This window comes from Lichenostomus cassidix, chromosome 2 (genome assembly GCF_008360975.1).
Source record: "Lichenostomus cassidix isolate B80296 chromosome 2, HeHo_3.0, whole genome shotgun sequence".
In the NCBI taxonomy this organism is placed as follows: Eukaryota; Metazoa; Chordata; class Aves; order Passeriformes; family Meliphagidae; genus Lichenostomus; species Lichenostomus cassidix.
Genome location: NC_139482.1, coordinates 137,648,006 through 137,668,326, shown reverse-complemented (window position 1 = coordinate 137,668,326; position 20,321 = coordinate 137,648,006). Strand labels below are relative to the sequence as shown.

General features: G+C 42.6%; 1 long non-coding RNA gene across 1 annotated transcript in view; it reads right to left on the bottom strand.

Annotated features, from left to right (window-relative positions):
- LOC146442356 (uncharacterized) overlaps positions 1-20,321 on the bottom strand; it is a 298,132-nt gene that overhangs the window by 262,976 nt on the left and 14,835 nt on the right. The gene's annotated exons all lie outside the window — the stretch shown is intronic.

Below are 20,321 nucleotides of genomic sequence, written 5' to 3'. Positions count from 1 at the left end.
AGAGGTGAGGAGCAGGGTGGAGAGAGCATCTCTCACCAGGAGCCTCACAGTTAGGACAGAGTCCTTGCACCAAAGTCATCAATGCACAATCAGGTCTTCATCACTTGGGAAGGGCTTAAACTAGAGTACCAGGGCAAGGTATTTCTATGCAAAAATCAAGCTGGTTTCACCTGAATGTTACACAGATGTGAGTGATGAATGCTCATCCATAATTCTTTTCCACCTACTCCAACAGAGAGGTATCAAGTTGACACCAGGTTTTAATTCCAACAACATAAATTAAAATGCTACAGTAAACTTGGGTCTGACATTTAAAGCAAAAAAAATTGTGTTTGAAGGTCATTAAAGAAGCCTACTACCAAAAACACATATTATTTGAATGCTTTATCTTCTAATTAATGTTGTTCAAAATAATTCTGTTCCAAACACAGATAGAGAAATCCATTTTAACCAAAAGGTACAAGTAGCAAACAAGCACTACATTTTTGATTGCAGAATGTATAATTTGATAAATCATCACCATAATATAGTCTGTACATGTTTAAAACATATCCTCCTATAACCAGCTTACAGATGTCTGTTAAATGTAGTGGAAGCAGGTAGCATTTAAAGTAGCCCCTTACCAACTAGTTTCTCCATAATTTTTTCCTTCAATGAGCTACATTAGATCTTCTTTTTCAGGTTTAGGGTTTAGAAGCTCAGTAAAGTCTGGTAGGTATGAGTTCTTGATGAAAGCCATGTAACGGTGGGCAAAAGGCCAAGAAAGATTTAAAGCAGTTAATTTCCTGGTGACTGAAGTATGTGTGTGAGGTCATATGCATTTATCTTTTGTTGTGACTCCATATTCCTTTCTGGAAGGGGAAAGATAGTTGTCTTCATGACATTTCTGCAACAATATTTTCATTTTAGATTATGCCACTGTAAAAAGAAGGACCAAGAATCTGAGCAACCCAGGGAAGGCTCTTAAATTCTTGAAATATTTCAAAAGTACTAGGAGGTGGAAGCAGTCCACAGAAAAATATCATTACCTCCCTGCTATCAACCTAAATACATCCCTGCTTCACCGAGGAGTGTCTGTGCACAGACATCCCCTCTGTGTCTGGATTGGTCTCAAAGAGCCAGAAACCTTTCTCGGAAAAAGTCCTTCCCAGAAATCACATTCCTGAATATCCTTTTCGTGAGTGTGCAACTGTAGTCATTTGGCTTTCAGTTATTTTTCCCCAGCATTGGCAATTTGTTGTTTCTCTCAAATGTTCATCTGGCTCTGTTTTGCTTAATCACAGTGTCTCCCAAAGGTCTGCACTAATGAGTTTCTGCATTCATACCATATGCTTTCTTTGCCATTGAGAGGTTTAGTTGTACACAAAACAGATTTTGAGACTCTTTCTATTCCTTTTCTTTTCTATCCTCATATCTGAATGGTCTTCTAGGCAAAAGAGTCTTCTCAGGTCCCTTCACCCTGCTAGTTAGACCACATCTAAACAATGCTCCCATGTAATTTAGACATGTGACAAAACTTTGAAAGTAATTGTCCAGTTTTTCTGGACGGAGCAAAAACTTGTTGGTTTGGATTTAGGTTGACTAGTTTTTTTTGAGTCTTCATTTGAAATCCCAGAGGCCAAGGACATCCTCACTCTCAGACTGTGGTGGCATCTCCCAGTGACAGGAGTCACCAATTTCCTACTGAAGGAGCTGTGCTTCTAAGGGTGGTAGAATTAGATACAAAGAATACATTCTTTACAGTGAGGGTGGTGAGACAGGTTCCTCAGAGAAGTTGTGGAGACCCCATTCCTGGAAGCAGTTAAGGCCAAACTGGACAAGGCATTGAGTGGAAAGTGTCCCTGCCCATGGCAGGAGAGTTGCAATGAGATGATCTTTAAGGTCCCTTCCAATATAAACCATTCTATGACCATGAGTCTATGATTCCCACCATTTCTGACAATTTCTCTCTCTCCACCTCTATAAACTGCCATGTGGTCACTTCTGCCACAGATCTGTTCCTCACAGCAATGCTTAGATTACTGAAGTATCACAATTTCAGTTCCAGTAGCAAAAAAGAATTGTCCTGCATTTTCTCTATATAAAACACTGTCTCTAGTTTTCTCTTTTAGATTCAATGGAAGCAGTCTTCAAATGACATTCCAGTTTTCCTGATTGTCCTTAAAGTGAAAGCCTCCATGAGTGTTCTCTGCTAATGTAGGTCCTTGCACAGCCTGTTCTCTCGTACAAAACGCTGTCTGTAGGCTGGAATGTAGAGATGCATGGAAGAACCTGGTGCTTTTCACCTTAAGAGCAGCAGGAAGGAAAACATCTAGCTCCAATACAGCTGTCAGGAAACCTTCTGGGAGGGAGCCGTTCATGTACGGGCTATGTGTGAAGCATAGGAAGATGATGACTAACCTGAAGGATGAAGGCAAGGACAGCATTGATGTGCACTGGAGTTGGGGTAATTGTGTAGAGGAGTTCATATTGGTGAGATTGGGAACATGTGGCAGAACAGATTTCTTTAGAAGAACATTGGGGAGGAGTAACAGTTTCCCCATAGTGCAGGACTTTATTATTTATGGTACTAGATTAAAAAACAGCATCACTCCCTGATATTCCTCAGAAAGATACCATTTACCTTTCTGGAAGCTGTCAAGTCTCAACCTGTTTTTTACTGGATACAGGTTTGACACACTTTGTCATCATCCCAGAGCAGCATCCAGGACACTCAACCCCCTCAGCAGTGGTGCCAGCTACAGCCCAGCTCAGAGTTTTGTTGGACCTACCTTTGCATCCATTCACGGCACTGAGATGGATATCTCAGACCGTCTTGGTGATGAGAACCCTGTCTAAGGAGGAAACTCACCACAGCTGAATTTCACTGGTGATATCCTGCCCTCTCTGCTTTCCAAGTCACTTGCAAGGTAACAGAGCATTAACACCAGAGGATGGCATTTTTCTCTGAGACATCAACTATCAGGAAATGGTATCAAATCTTACCTGCTTATCTAGGCACTGCCAGAAGAGCAGAAGACAAAACTGTGCTTATGTCTCCAAGACCACTTATAGTTTGTCTGCTGAAGTTACTGCTGCTACAACATTTTAGAGCATTTGAGATTTTTGCCAGGGTATTTGTCACACATATTTTTTTCAGTAAGAATGGATTTTCAGATTGTCTAGTTTAATTTTCTTTTGCGTGGTTTTACATAGACTTCCCAGTGTTCAGGCTGCTTTAATGCAAAGACTGGGCTTACTTGTAGGATGTCCCCTGGTAAAATTGACTATTAGTTATACAAGCTCAGATTTTTCATAAGCTGCCCAGACCTCTTGAAACACTCCAAAATACACTGCATTAATGTATGGGAAGAAGCTTAATCTACTCTTATATCCATTTTCAATAAACCACAATTTTCTCCAAAAGATCTGCCTAAAACTCTTGCCTCCTAACTTGAAATATGTTTCTGAAAGTAATAACATTTTCCATTACACCAGCAAAGTAGATATTAACTTTCATTTCTCTGAGTATCAGAACTTCCCATGCCTCAAGGGATGTCTTCTGTGTATCTTTGCAAACTTGATAAATGATGTGCTATGAATCCGACTGATGTCCCACCTTCAATGCAGGGTTATAAAACAGAGGGAGCTACAGTCAGTGGAGTCAGAAAAAAAAATCTCCTTGTGTTCTTAGCATACTTAGAGATTTCTGTATGTGCACATAACTGTAAGGGCAGCTTGCCATACGTTTCACTCATTTAGAGAAAACATCCCTGTGATGGATGACCCAACTAAAAAAAAAAAACCAGCCTGGTGATAAATTTAATGTGCAGCTTTGACCTACTGTTTTTCTAATACTCTGTCTCCTTGGGACTTTCTCATTTCAGGTGTCCTAGCCCCCTCAGCTTTGGCCCTGTCTTCCTCCATTTCTTTTGCTGTTGCTTTTCCTTTCTCTTTTTCTTTTTTAAATTCAAACTACAGGACAAATATTTCTTTGTCCAGGTACGGAGATCTCACTGCTCTAGGCCAAAGGCAGGTGAAAGCCTACCCAATACTAGTGGAAGCTTTGCTACAGGAACAAAAAAATCACTCTGTGAAAGTGTGGCATTTTGTCTCATGAAGCAAAACGTTACTGAAACGCCAGTGCTGTTGACAGGGAAAAAACTTCCCCATGGATTTCAGTGAAACTGGCACTTTGGTGCTGGAATTTGGGACCAAGAAGCTGGGATGTTAGCAGGGGGTCACTCTATGGTATTGGCCAGAAACACGGCGTTCATGTCCCATGGGAGCTGATGCCATGTCACTGCTCATTGTCACTCACTCTAGCACCATAACAAATAGAAATGGTGTTGTGGAGAGATGGTCTTCATCACCTCACGGGAAGATGTAACCCTCTGCAACCAAGCACTCTGGCTAGACCAGAAGATTGTGCTGGACTGATGTCAGCCACTCCTTCACTCTCTCCCTATTCCTTATGCTGAGAGAAAACAAGTAACATTCAAACATTATTTTTATGAGGTCATTGGCCAATTTGGTTAACCATCTTGGTCAATTTGTGTGCTGCCATGTTGCTTTAGCTGGCAGAGGAGGAGGGAGTCCAAGCAAGGGCCTCCTCATCTGATCCACCACCCACACCATGACCACTACTGGAGAAAGGAGCACAGAAAATCCCTTTCCCCAGAAATACAAGCCTACCAAAACCTACAAATTCCAGATTACAGTTAAAGCCCTAGTAGAGCAAAGGAAGATCATCCCTTAATTTTTTAAATTTGAACAAGACTGAAAAAAGTGGTGGCAGCTCTCAGGGTTTAAAAAGGACAACACAAATCACCTGTCGCAGCCCGAAGTCACTTGCTGTCTGAAGAGACTAAGGCAGAGGATCAGCTGCTGGGTTCAGCACTGATCATTAGTTTGTTACTTTGTTTTCCTGTTTTGTTGTCCTATTGTAGCTGCTGTCTGCCTGTTGTCTCCACGTCCAGTTGAAATCTCCACGGTCACTTTCCTCTCAAGGTGATTGGTGTGGCAAAGGCACGTGCTGTTAGAGAAGCCTGTCTTCTAATCCTGCACTCCAGATTTCTTCTAGTCAGGCTGTCCTGCTCAGCAGGTACATTGAAAAACTCCTGTGACAAATGGATCTGGCTGCTGTCAAAAGAGCAGGAAATTGGATGAGATGTTTGCTCTTCCTTAAAATAACCTTAGACAAAGCTGCAGCTTCCTTACACCACACTTCCATCCAGATATGCAGGTAAGCTAGGTATGGTGGGGGTCTCTGATGCACCTCTGATGATTCTCCTCAGACTTTTTCAAAAGCAAAACAAAAGTGTTCTTGATGCTGAAATACGCTACTATGATGTACATATGACACCTGTGCAGTGGTCAGTCTCATGGCCAGACACATTTTTGGAAGAAGACTCCCAGATACCTGAGATATCTTGTCCTATCCAAACCTGCAGGCACCCAGCTCTGGTGCTTGTTGAAAGCTGGGTACCAAACCAAAGAGATGGTGGGTTTGGTCTCCTGCTTTTAAAACCCCACTGCTTTCTTGAAACCCATTGTGCCCACCTCTTCCAGCTAAGCTGCAGCCTGCACAGTGGACCCTACTTTCCAGCAGCAAGCCAGGGCTGGCACAGCATTCATGTCTGATGGAAATGGCAGTTTCATTACTCCTAAAATGATTTGCTCAGTGTGAAATGGGAGTGCTTGGCACTGGAAGATGCATAACAGATACTACAGATAAAGCCAAAGGGTTTGGGGATATCTCATGCCTACTAAGAAGCATTACCAGAAAAAGAGCCACCCATTTTCCTCTAAGATGTTTCTCTGTGTGCAGATAACAAAGATATGCAGTCTGAATTTTGATAGTAGTTGAAAATGTTATAAAATCCATTTTCAGGTCACATCTAGCAGGCAGACGGGCTGTCATCAGCTCTGATTCTGCCATTTCATTTTCACTCACTCTCATTCATGTGGAAAGATCCTGGAGCGCCCTGGGCTGTGATCTCAGTTCTATTTTTGGCTGTCTCCTTTCTGAAGGAAGGTGATTTCTCACATGTGGTGTTTTCCAATTATCACTTGTTGAGATATACCCCATGGTTATCTTACAAAGGGAATCAGGTGACAAGTACATATTTACAAGTCTTTATTCTAAGGCACAGGAATAACTTATTGATCTGAGCTTTGAACTGTAGCTGTGTGTACTCTTGGGAATCATGTTTCTTCTGAGTGAGTTGATTTAGCCTCTTATTCTTCTGTGAGAGACAATAAGTATCAACTAATTTACTTGTGTGTATATGTAAATAGGGTGTCGGTGGTCCATTGTACAGTATTTAAAATATGCAAGTGTCTCCTACAATATCCTATATTGCATTTGATATTAAACAAGCTTTTTTTCCCAGTTACTGTTCACCTACTGCTCACCAAGCTGTGACTCAGCTGCTTCCTTAATTTCAAAAGCTTAATCTTTTTGGTGTATAATATTACTTTGCAAAGCACTTTATCAGGAAAAGCATGGATTTGTGGAGGGATGAGTGGGTGAGCAAGCAGTAGTGTGGTCTTTCTGTTTGCTCTGTCCCACTCTCAAGATACACAGAATTACCTTGGAGCTCTCTCTGCAGCATAAGTTTGAAAACTGAAAAAAGCATGATAATGATAATAAATGAAATATTTCCACTAGTAGGGTCATATTTTGCACCAAAAATTAGCTCAATGATTGAAAATAATTGAGGAAAACAAAACTCATCAAGGAGGCTGGGGGTGCATAAGAAGCTGGGAGGGGACAAAGCTGGGACAGCTGACCCTGACTGACCAAAGGGATATTCCATTACATATGGTGCCATCATCAGTGTATAAAGCTGGGGGAGAAAGAATGAAGGAGGGAACATTCAGAGTGGTGGCATTTGTCTTCTCAAGTCACTGTTATGCGTGATGGAGCCCTGCTTTCCTGGCAATGGCTGAACATCCACCTGCCAACGGAAAGTGATGAATCAATTCCTTGTTTTTCTTTGCTTGTGTGCACAGCTTTTGCTTTACCTATTAAACTGTCTTTATCTCAACCCACAATAGATTTTTCACTTTTCCTATTCTTTCCACCATGCCACCGGGGGGAAGGCTGAGTGGCTGTGTGGGGCTGAGTTGCCAGCTGGGGTTAAACCATGACACTTCCCCATTACCTGCTGTACCAGCAGAACCCCAGGGCAGGTCTCAGGAGTTCCCCAGTGCATCCCAGGTCCAGCTGCACTGACAGGACCAGAAGGGTCTTGCTTGGAGAAGTCTAAGTTCCCTTCTGTGTGAATGTCCAGGTTTTGCTGAAACCTCCAGTCACTGTTTTTTCTCTATTCTGTGAGCTCCCAGAAGTGGCAAAAGCTCCAGTGAGAGCTGCTGAGAAGAGAGGATCTGCTTTCTTGATGCTGCAGATCTTTCATGGCTAATAACCTCTGATTGGTTTTGGCAGCCACTTTTTCCTTTGCACCAGAGTGGTCAGCAGTTGTCTATTCTTCTTCAAACTTGAACAACTTTGACATATTTCTGCACTTGCTGTTACTTTGGTGAGCAATTTATCCCAGGGTCTTTCCACTGTCAGTTTTCCTCTTCCAGCTGTTTGCTCACATCTCTTGGAATGATTTCATTAGATCAGCTTCAAGCCATAGCAGTCAATACCCTAGTTTCTTTTACAGGTCATTGAGATGCAGTTCATTTTCTTGCTTGTAGCTTTGGAGACTGAAATTGAGATACTTTAATATTCTGTTAATTTATGGTTCTTTTCTAGCCATCCTTTCATTTAGAGGCATCCTGCTTTTTCTAGACAGACAATACACTCTTTGTCCCCCTACTTTCTATACGTTTTTAGATTCAGAAAATCACACTGGATAACCAACTCATAGAGCTTTTCATCTACAGGCACATATATTCAGCCTGTGGTTAGTAGTTTTGGCTCTGCTTCAGATAAAAAAGAGTACCGGATGAACCTGTAGGGCCAAGAAAACTGAAAGAGAAAACCTGAGTTTCTCTGAGAGTGCACACTTTACTCTAAATGTGCATTTCTGATCCATAGAATCACAGATTTAGCTAGGTTGGAAAAGACCTTTGAGACCTCATCAAGCTCAACCTATGACCAAACATCATTTTGTCAACTAGACCATGGCACTGAGTTTCTTAAACACCTTCAGGGATGGTGACTCTATCACCTCCCTGGGCAGCCCATTCCAATGCCCAATTATCCTTTCTGTGAAGAACTTCTTCCTAATGTCCAACCTAAACCTCCTCTGATGAAGCCTAAGACTGTCTCCTCTTGTCCTATTGCTAGTTGCCTGGAGCTGTCTGACAGAATAAACCAACGTGGTGGATTTTATTGAAATGGGTTTTATTGAATAGAATAAGCAAGTGAGTTAATTTTTAAAGCAGCAAGGGTAAATCTGCTACAATTTTGCAAAGTCAATTAAAAACGGAACAGACTTGTGATTGCATCAGTGTTCCTATTAAGGCTAAATGAATAAACCAATGGGTTCGAATCACGGAATTGGTAAATTAATGCAGTGAGCAATCAAACTGGAGTCTGAGGTTGGCAGTGAAAGGAATTACTTTGTGTTAGTCCTGTTTCCAGCTGTCGTGAGGAAAAGGAGCAGAATTCAAGAAAAAGGCAGCTTCCTTTCCATCTCTAGCTGCAGGCTGTAGTCTAACCAGCTCATGAAACTATTTAGTCAGTGAAGAATCATTACGGTTTCAGGGCCATGCCAAGAAGACATTGCAATCCCATCCGGTTTCACTTTGAGGAAATCCGATTTAGAGAGTTCTCAGAGGTCCCTCTTTAACATGGCCTCTTCATGCTGAGCTGCTGCCAGTGGTTTTGGGTTAACTGCTCTCTCCGATTACCACAAAAGCTACAAACTTCCCAGAGACGAAAAAAGACTCCGTCCATGAGTTGCAAAATAAATGTTACTAAGAGGACCCACTGCCCCCAGGCTATCTGCACTTTCCCCTCCCCAAGCACCTCTTCCCATCAGCAAATTGCCAGGCACTGCTCTCATGCCCCATCTGCCGTGTGGAAAGGCTATTCCAGCACAGAGCTAAACAACTCCTGTAGTAATGACTCCAGCTGAGTGGCTTTGGAAGTGGAAAAGTTACCTGAGATTAAAGACACTTTTTCTTTGATTATATCCATGACTCTGAATTTGCTATTCCAATACAAAATGTCCATCTAATTGTTTATGGCACACAGAAAGCCACTCATTTGGGTGTCACAGTACATCCTCCCTTCCGACCTTCTGGATTAAGTGTCCCTACACAGACCTAACTTCCTGCTATCCCTGCCCTCTGTGCCCACTGATTAGCCAAAACTTCAGGACCATTTGAAATAATGACTTCATTTTATTGCTTGTTTTATCTAAAGTCCCTTTAAAACTCAAAGCGCCTTATTTCTCAGAAGAGAGACCTAAGCCTCCTTGCTGTGTCTGTGACTTTCTTGCTGCCCTGTCTTTATCCAAGCAATTTCAGGAGGCTATACTCCGTAAAACTAGATGCCATGCTATTTTCCAAACATTTCATGTGCTTTTTTGTTAATACAGAATAGTGCAAGGAAAACAGTCAACTTTTACCAGTGGAGATTTAGTTTCAGGCTTCACTGGCAAAGTTTTGAGAGCCACATTTTTAAAGATGCATGAATATCCTGGCATACAGCTTGCAGGATTTTTAGGATCTTTACAGCTGATTTGTAAGTTTTTGAGTTTCTAGCTCTCACTCAGATGAGTTCCTTCAGAAATGAACATTATACCTCATGGATGGTGGGTGTTTTGAGCAAATGTAAAACTGTTCTATTTATTTACCTATGTTTCAAACCTCTCTGTTACTTAGGCATGCTATTGTACAATGTGTCCGAGTAGGTATCTTTGCCTATGTTTATTCATTTTGGTGTATTGCTTCAGTTAGGAGGGTAACCATCAGATGAAGGCACTTTTTAAGAATGGATTAGGATATTATGATCAACACAAGGAAACCAAAATGCTGTAATTCTTACCCCTCCCATGGAAAGTGGAAAAGATACTTCTGCTTTTGTTTTCTTGTCTTTAACACATGGTAGGGAAAGGTTCCCCTCCTGATGTCAATCAGCACAGGAGAGACGGTCCAGGGTGACTCCACACCTGATGTAGTCCTATCAATATCACTCCTGCCCAAGTGAAGTCCTCTGTGGTCAGTGGATCACACCGAACAGTCAGAATAACCAAATTATTTCCTCCAGTTGGAGGTCTAAGGAATGGGGGTTCAGCCAGCTGGGCACAGACTCCTCACATCTGGCAGCGCAGCCCAGGCTATGCCACTGATGAGTAACTCCAGAGGGCTGGGTGGGCCATGGTATTCTCGTCATAGACTTCTGTGGGAGAAGGGGAAAATATACAGGCAGGCTAGTGTGGTTTAGTGGATTTGACATATTTGTAATGAATTAGAAAAAATGCATGGTAAATTCATTAAGGCCTTTCCGAGGAGGTCTCTAACCAGAATCCGCTAGCTGGGATTTGAGGGACTTGAGACGAAATATAGAAGTTTTCCCTTTGGATGAGGCCCAGAAAACATACTGGAAAGATAAATACATGCTTCTTTCCTCATCTTCCTTCATTCTCTTTAAAACGTCTAGGCTTAGATCTTCCCTGGAGATAAACTGGCACAGTTTCAGTCGCTGCAGCAGAGCTCCAATAATTTACAAAAGGCCTGTGCATTTTAAACCACGGCAGTTACAGCAGAGACAGAGGTGATATCGCAAACCGTGGTCTCTCCTAAAGGACAGTTCTCTCCAGCCCCGGTCCCCTGTCCCTGACCCCCTCCAAACCGGGCTCGGCGGGGTTCTCTCTCTCACCCACAGCACCACAGCCCAGGGCACAAGAAGTGTCTGCGGAGCAGAACTGCGGCTCGCTGCCTCCTGTGCCCGTCCAGGCCAAGCCGTGCCGGCTGCCTGCGGAGCGGAGTCCCGGGACACCCTCCTGCCCCTGAGGCACCCCGGGGTCCAGGGAGCTCGGGTTATCCCCGCTGCCCTTCCCAGCACAGCCGGAGCGCTCAGCCCCAGCCCCGCCCGGCCCCTCGGCCCGCGGCCTCCCCCACAGCCTGCGCAGGGCTCCGGCTTTCCATTAGCGTCCCTCCGAAGTAATTAATGCACCGGGCCGTATGCTGATTCCGCAGAGCCCATTAATCACTTTTGCTGAGGCGCAGGGACTGTTTGTACAGGGTTTGCAGAGATTATCGCCCTGGCTCCGGGATTTGTCACGCTGCATTACAAATGGTGCTTTAGTGAGCTCCGAGGGTCCCAGGGGAGCATAACCTGTCTGAGGCAAAGGCAAATATTGTTGAGCTGCAGAGGTTTTCCAAGAAGGGGCTTATCTGTTCCAGATTGCTTGATCATATAAATAGGACTTCGATATGAGAAACAAATGCAATTAATTCCTCAAGGATTACATTTGATAATGGCACAGAAATTACTCTTCAGTCACAGAAATAACACTGGCTGTTTCAGAGAAACAGTAAAGTAAAAAAGCCTGTGGAGATATCCACTATCCACTATCCAAGATACTGCTTTATTTTCCCTTTTGATGGAATTATATCGTTGTTATTGTAACCTGCTGAGATTTCTTTTTTGAAAATGTTCTAATAGGGATTAATTCATTAGTAACGCAAGGGAAGGGCACTGCAGCCACAGAACAGCCAAGCCACCAGCACCGTCCTGCCCGAGTGGGAGGCTGAGACAGTGCTCCTGGCTTTAAGATCCAGTCTGCCATCCACAATCTGGCAAAAGGATGAGCCAAGATGGGACACATTCAAATATACAAAAAAAGTGGTGCTTATCACTAGGCAGGTGAGTACAATGTCAAGAGAAATGTGTCCAGGGACTGGGATATACAGTTGTGGCCCAATTATGAGGGGAAAAAAGTGCTGAGAAATCCTTAAAAAAAAAAAAAAAAAAAAAGTGACAGTGGGGCATTAGCCTTCTTTGTCAGCATAATGGTATCAGATATGTTTGTAGTGGAGGTAAGCTCACGTATGACTGGAGGGTAGCTGAGAATGCTGTAATCAAATGTGATTTTATAACAGTATAGAGAAAAAAATGTTTTTTGTTTAGAAGTTAGGTAATTATGTATTTTGAGTAATCCTACCACCTGCAGTTTGAGTCAACTAGCTATTTCAGACAATTCTGGAAGGCACAAGTGAACAGATGGCATGTTTGTGACACCATCAGGTAGTGGGCAGTGAATATTAGTAAACTGGCAAGTGCCCACCAAAAATTATTCTAAAATACACAATTAAATAAGTTATAAATAACAATATCAGCAACAAAAAACCCCAAAAATAATAATAAAAAATCTCGATAGTTGAAAAGGAAAGAATGAGGGGAGGAGCCAAGATTTTTTCAGAATTATTATACAACCTTATTTCTTATTTTTTCCTAGTCCATTACACACAGAGACCAATTAAAAATCTAATAAATTAAACACCCCTTAGATAAGCTACATAACTGAACCTAATTGTCTACCATTTTGATATTCTCAAGCATACGTAATAACAATGTTCTAGTTCTCACTATCATTAAGAGGTAAACACAGACTTGAAAACAAGTCCCTCAGAAATCAAAAAAGGCCAGATAGATGGAAGAAAATTCCACTGTTTGGCATAATGCAGTGATTTGTATGAATGCCATATGCAAATTTTAATTTTACTATCTTCATATCAGAAGCTTGGCAGGCTTGCCTGGGTTCTGATAGCACCAATCTTTGTGCAAATTCATCCCTGACTCAAGCTTGACACCAGAGGTGTTGTTTGTGTTTAGGGCAACAATAAATCTGACTTCTTTTCTACACAAGGCAAAAAGAAACACTGCAGTTCTGTAGGCATTCTAATGATGATGCAGAACTCTTAAAAAAAATCCAGTTTAATTAATTAAAAAAGAAAACCAGCATAAGCAGACAACTCATATTCTGAAAAGTCATTATGGATACTGATAGGCAAGGCCTATAAGTGGGATAAAAATACAAATGTAGGAAGATTCTGGCTATGGACATGCAGCCATGTAGCCTTTGAGGACTAAGAGAACCATGGCAGGGCATGTAAAGAGGCAGCCAAGAAAGCTAAGGCTTGGCTAGACCTGAAATTGGCCAGAGATGTCAAGAACAACAAGAAATAGTTCTTCAGACACATGACCAATAAGTAGAATCCCAGGTAAGATACAGGACCATTGTTAAACAGGGCAGGGAAATTAGCTACTTCTCAGTGGAAGGCCACTGTTAATACTATTTGAAAAGTCATGGAAATGAGGGGTGGATCCCCCAGGGATTGACACTGGGCCCCACGATGTTGAACATCTTCATAAATGATCTGAATGATGCGATTGAAAGCAGCGTCAACAAGTTTACACCAAACTAGATGGTGAGGGGGACATGTCAGAAGGGAGAGACATCTCACAGAGAGACCCGGGCAGGCTGGCAGAGCAGGCGAGCAAGAACTGGATGAAATTTAACAAGTCCTGTACCTGGGACAAGATAACCAAAGAGCTCAGAACAGGATCTGAGTGGTTGAAGAGCAGCATCACTGAAAGGGACCTGGGAGACTTGGTGGACAACAAGTTGACCACGAATCAGCAGCATGCTGCTGCAGCCACAAAAGTAAATTGGATCCTGGGCTGCATCTTCACTAGTTTAATTAGCAGTGATAGTTACTTCACCATCCCACTCAGTGCTTCTCAGGCTGCACCTGAAGCAGTGTGTCTCGTTCTGGCCTCCACAGTTCAAGAAAGATGTAAACAGACTGGGGAGGGGCCAAAGAAGAGCCGTGAAGATTATCAGAGCTGCTGAACCTGCTCTGTGAGGGAAGATTGAAGGAGTTAGGTCTTTTTTCCCTGGAGAAACTACAAGGGGACACTGTCTCTTCACAAAGAGCCACATAGAGAATACAAAGGGCAACAGGAACAAGTGGCACTGGCAGAGGTTTCATATCAACATAAAAATATTTTTACACAAAGAGCAGTCATTCAGTGGAACAACCTCCCCAGGGATGTGGTGGAGTCCCCATTACTGGAGCTCTTTCAGACATTATTGAACAGGGTGCTAGATAATCTCATTTAGGCTCCCTGTCCCATGAAAGGTTTGACCAAGTGATCTTTTAAGGTCCCTTCCAACCTGGGCTGTTCTGTGATTCTACCATATTCAAATTATCATTTACAGTTTAATTTTAGGGTACAGGGATACAATTCTAAGCCTAGTGTGCAGCTGAGTTATATTTAGGATTTATTGTGTATTGGGCAAAGACTGGGTTCTTACAACATTATCAGCACGGTAGCCAGTTGAGTTGGGAATGCTAGTGATGCCAGTCTCTGAGAGCTTGGGACATACACCATTATTCCATGGGCAAGAAGCCCAGACATGTTCAAGGGCAATGGCTTTCAGCTCAGAGACCCATGGAGTCTGTGGCAAGCAAAGAGCTGAATGCAGATTTCCTGTCCTGCACCTTTTCTCACAAGATTATTCCTGTTCACACTCTTCCTTGAAAAACAGCCATTAGAAAGCAGAGACTCTCTGCTTCTCTCAAGTGTGCCTGACTAAGCTGAAATCTGTTTTCCTGTTATGTGCTGCTGTTTGTGATGCAGAAGACACTTCAGCTTGGAAAAGAGATGAATGAGGAGAAATATCAGAGATGTCTATTCAGTCACAAGTGGCATGGGAAGGGTGACTAAGGAATGACTGCCTGAACTTTCACCCATTATAAATGCCAGCTGGTAGGCAGTAGATTCAAAACTGACACATGAAAGTATTTTTCGTAAGATGTGTTCAAGTTATGCAACTCCTTGCCACAGAAAATTAGAGGCTTAAAGTTTACATGGTTTCAAGGAGAGATTGAACAAATTAGTGAAACAGAAATTCATTGTCTGCTGTTAAAAACAAAATATTTTTCTTGGGTCAGGAACTCCCTAATAAATTGTCAGAAAGTTGGAAAGTCATTTGGGGAAGCACCAAAAAGATGTTTTGTCAATTTTCATTCTACTCCTGAGGAACAACATTCAGCCACTATTGGAGGAGTGATGCTGGCTGAGACAGTGTTTTGGACCATCCCAAAACAGCCCTGCTTGTATTCTTGGGAGCTGAAAGAGAGGTCAGGGTGGAAAGAGGGAGCCAGGAATTCTAAAAAAGTGTTCTCTTCATTTTTTCTGAAAATCTGCCTGTTGAAGTGGGTGCCAACTCACAAAGTGAAAAATTTCCTCAGTGTTTTTCCAAGACAGTCTGAAAGAGTATCCACCCTGAAGAGTCAAATCAGTAGCATCTTTGGCCCCAGAGGAATTAACATGGCAATAAGATCATTCTGGATCAACTAGAAGTCATGACTGCAACAAGAAACTTTTGAGGTCCCCTGCTGAGTTCCTGGAAGGAGATTAGACTTCTAAAAGTACCCATACCATGCCAGAACTGCTGGCTGGCTATCCCAGAGTGTTGCTGTGAGTACCCTCAGGAGCAATTAACCCTATCAGTTAATGGCATGAGTAAGGATGTAATATGTGCATGCTGGCAGTGAGCCACGCACAAGGTCAGAAAAGCTCTACAGCAGAATGATTTGGCTGCAAACCTGCAGTGCTGCAAAGTGTGTGATATCGAAAAACCATAAAGACACAAAGTGTTTGGCGTCATGACACCGACATTCTGCAGGACTTCTTGGGCTATCAGCACACGATCTGTGAGTGGTTTAGTCAGTCTAGCTTGCTCTTTTGAAAAGGCATAAATTGAGCCACAAAGGGTAATGAGATTTTCTTAAGGGAATTAGATTTTTTAAAAAAACTTGTTTATAGTTTATTATTCTGTTCCCTCCTCTCCTTGCTGCTGAGCCATTTCTGGTTCACCTTTCACTGCCGACCAATTCTTTCCTCCAGTTAACACCCCAAAACCCTCATATATATTTTTTGCTCTTCCTTGATTTCTTTAACTCTCAATGACTAATATATTGTCTTTTTTCTCCCTTCCAGCTCTCAGTTCTGGCTTGTTTTTAATTGGACCCTTGTTAACAGCTTCATTGTTTCCCTGTATCCATACACAAAGCACAGCTGCATGCTCTCCCTCTCAACCACAGGAGAAGAAATCAGAAAACAAAGTCCCCCCGAGGGAGCCCAGTCTGTCTCTTCTATAACAAGCTGTAGCAACTTTTACAAAATGACTGCCTCCATGCACAGACAGCTGAGCTCTCTGAAACAAATCTGGGGCTTGGAGTGCACAGACATAATAATTACCAGAAATACATCACAAGCCTCTTTCCCGGCATTAGTTAGTCCATTCCTAAATCACAAGGTGCAGTCTCTCTCTCACTCCTGACTCTCTGGGTACAAAAACTTTTGCTTTCTGTCATTCTCTCTTGGAACACTGCAATTTTTCTCCCTTAAATTGTAAATGATAACACCTGCTGGGCTCTTATTTGTTCATTCCCGTATCTCCGGCTGCTCCCTGTGTGAGATATTACGCCCACACAGAGGTATGAAATATACAGTAGCTGTTTGTGAAACTTCTATATGAAAGATGCAATGAGTATAAATAATGGTATTGTTCCAACATTCTTCATCTTGTATCTGACAGAACATGTTCAAGAAACTCCAGGAACACTATAAAGCTGATGGAGAAGTCATTCACACTGTATCAGTGTAGCTGAAAATAAATGAGCAGAACTGATCTGGACATCCTATTTTCCTTTTACCACCAGAATGTATTTATTCTTCAAGCCATACCATATTCATATTTACTTTAATGATTCATAAACATCCCTGGTTCCAGAAGCTTCTAATTAACTCATCTATTTAGTGTCATTAGCAGATGCTCATGGAGTGATTTATTGTATAGTACCGGATCACACTAACATATAAATCCAGCCAATTGAATTGGCAGGCAGTGTAGGTAAATATCTTCTGCTGCTGGTAGATGAGACTCTGTCCTAAATTCAGCATTAATGCCATGCAGACTGTGGCTGATGTATTATTGTTTTCTCCCTCTATTCCTCTGCACATGTAGCATACATTGTATTGTACAATGCTGGTCATTTCCCCTTCTTAAATAAAAATAAAAATATTGAGTTACAGCCTAGGATTCAGGGTGTATATTTATGTTGTCTGAGGAAAGAGGAAATCAATAGCCCCAAAGAAGTTTTTGGTCAAGCTCCTTTTAATTTACCTCTGGCTTCTGTCGTTTCAAAACTGAAACCAGTCCCTCTTAACACCCTACAGAAAACCAATCCTAAACTTCAAGAGAAAAGTTACATTGTGAGCCCTGTCTATAGCAGTTGTGGCCACAACTCCAGACCATTTATTGGTAAATAAGGCAGTGGCTTTTTGGGCAGTACATGGAATGAACACCTCTGACAGCAAAGTTGGCTCTACAGGTACTCCCACAGCGGTGTTCCTCGCAGGCCTAGGGATGCTCCTAGTGGTTCACACTGCTGAATTTCTGGAGGGGCTTGTCATGGTTTGTAGCCTGGACCAGCTAAACCTCACCAAAGCCTAGCAGGCACAGGCGGCACAGCCCGAGAGCACCCCCAGGGGATGCTCACCGGCAGCCACAGCAGTGTGAGCTGGGAGAGCCCAGCGTGGGCAGAGCCAGCCCTGCCAGCTGGGCTCCGTGTTAGCGGCTGCTCCCGGGATTACTGATTTAATGGTATAAATACAGCCAGTCCGCTTTGGGTCTGCAGGACTTGCTTCACTTGGAAACTAGGGTGGGCTTCTCTTTCAAATTTTAAAGAGGTAAAACACATAGTCTGATTGCCTCTGCTTGTTGTCTGGGCTGGAGCTCTCTCCCAAAGCTAACAAACCACCACGCTGGAGGAGAGTGGCAGCTATGTGGCAGATAAATTTTACAGTTTTTTCTCTTAAAAGCTCACTCCCTTCTTATTCCAGTCCTTCCCAATGGCAGCACCACGAGTCAGTTAGTGTTCAAATGCTAAGATAACATAGATAAACCTTGTTATAAATTCCTTAAGGTGGGAGTCATTAGAGGACTGTTAAGTTTTGGGGTTTTTTTGGTTTTTTTTTTTTACAGTAATCATGTTTTTGTCTGTTTGCAGTCTTTAAAAAAGGTGTATTTAAGCTTTGTGTTTCAATGACACTGGAAGGGACTACTGTAAATAATTAGGGTGCTTTCTGCTCTGTATTTAAAAACAGTGTTTTTAGTAAAGTTACTGGGTTTTAATATACTTTTGACTCAGAATGAGATTTTGATGGTGAACCAACTCTTGCTGTCTGCTCCAAGCTTTACGTACAGAAGTGATGTCTGTGGATGGGTTTCCAGAGGGGGAAGAAATATATGCAATATTTATGGAGGAATGGGAAGCAAAACTACATTAATATGGGACTCTGCCCAAATAAGTGAAGGTGTAGGGACTATGACAGCTTGGAAAGGTAATATACATCAAACAAATATGCTACATTAAGGTATTTCTAGGAGTTACTAAACTTCTCCTCAGGACTCACTTCTGCAATCAATTTAGAAACAATATCACGATGAGCATGACTTTTCAAGATTTCAGTTAAAGCTTTCATCTTGATTATAGCTCCCTTCTTCCCTTATTCTATATCTCACAGAGAGTTCAAAGATGCATACAGCCTCTCATATGGAGCAGTACAGGCACAGTCTGCTCCCAACAGGTGTGATGCAAGGAAGGCCTGGGCTGGGGTTGCAGCAGCAGTGTCCCATGCTTCAACCACCCAGCACACTATGTATTAATTTAAAAACAAACCAGTGGGAGATCACAAGTCAGGACTATAATTTAATAGGAAAATTAAAAAAAAAATGCAATAATAGAAGGGAAAACACTGACAAAGTCAGATACAACCTGACACCCTGTTAGAGTGGTGGTAGCAGTCCAAATAGTTCAGTTGAAGCAGTAATCCTGTGGAAGGTCTGGTCTTTACTTGAAGGTCCAGGGGTAGCTCTTGTCCTCTGGGAGCCCAGTAGACAGGGCTAACTTGGGCAGTTCCAAGGCCAGGTTATATCCAGGTGGGAATGCTTGGCTCCTCCCTCCTGGGCGGAGCATCTCACAATAGGATGACATTATTCCATGAGTCATGCGGTGGGGTCTTGATTGATAACATCTTGGTAACATTGTCTGTTATCAGGGGTGAGTCATAGCAGGAGATAACAGCTAACGGCCCACAGCTGGTGGTAACAGAATACTTAAATACATCTGTATTGTAAACTAGGACACCATGCACCTCCCTGCGCTGGCCAGAGGGAACACGGCAGACTCTAGGATGTGACACCACACATTCTGTTAAGACTGGCCAACTCCCATCACTCAAGCTGGTTTCTCAAACTCTGTGAAACAACTGTCCATGCAATTTGAAAGGCCAACAGAAAACGTTATACGTTACTCCAGACATTCAAGAACCTGTGCAGAAAATGCACAAGTACTACTTTGCAAACGTATGATGCAGAGGCTGAAAAATTGCTTAGAACACACAGCTTAAACCCATGTAGAAAGCTTTCAAGAAGATCTCAGTTAAGAAGAAATGCAATTAGGAAAGTTAAAAATCCAGCAGAAGATGACTGGAAACACTGAGAGCACACTGATGCCACAGCATGTGCTATGCCATGTAGCTCTACTATGGCATCTCAGTCACTCCTGACTCTAATGCCACCAAACATTTAAGGAGGCATAGGAAGCAATAGCTACTAAAGAAAATAGGTTCTTGGAACAGTTTTGGAAACTCTCTCCTTGTGCTGCTTTAGGCTGGGATAGTTAGTTTTCTTCACAGTAGCTGTGTTTTTGGATTTGCACTGAAGCATCAGATGTTTTTGTTATTACTGAAAAATCCTTTACACAGGGTCACAGCATTTTCTGCTTCTCACCCCACCAGCAAGTAGGCAGGGGGCATACAAGGAGCTGGAAGGGAACACAGGCAGGGTAGCTGATCCCAACTAACCCAAGGGATATTCCATACCATATGGAATACCATTTTCACGCTCAGCATATAAAGCTCGGAAAGAAGGTGGGAGGACGCTTGGAGTGATGGTGTTTGTCTTCCCTAATCACTGTAACACCTGATGGAGCTCTGCTTTCCTGGGGATGGCTGAACACCTGCCTGTCCAGGGGGAAGTTGTGAATTAATTCCTTGTTTTGCTCTGCTTGTGTTTTACATGCTTTGTATGGCGTTTACCTTCCCTGTTAAACTGTCTTTATCTTAATCCAAGTAAAAGTTCTCTCACTTCACCCTTCCAATTGTCTCCATCCCGACGCAGGGGAAGTTGAGTCAAAGGCTGCATGGGGCTGAGCTGCCAGCTGGGGTTAAACCACAACTCTCCTCCAAACCACAACTCTCCTCCAATCCAATTCTGTTCATAACCTTACAGAAC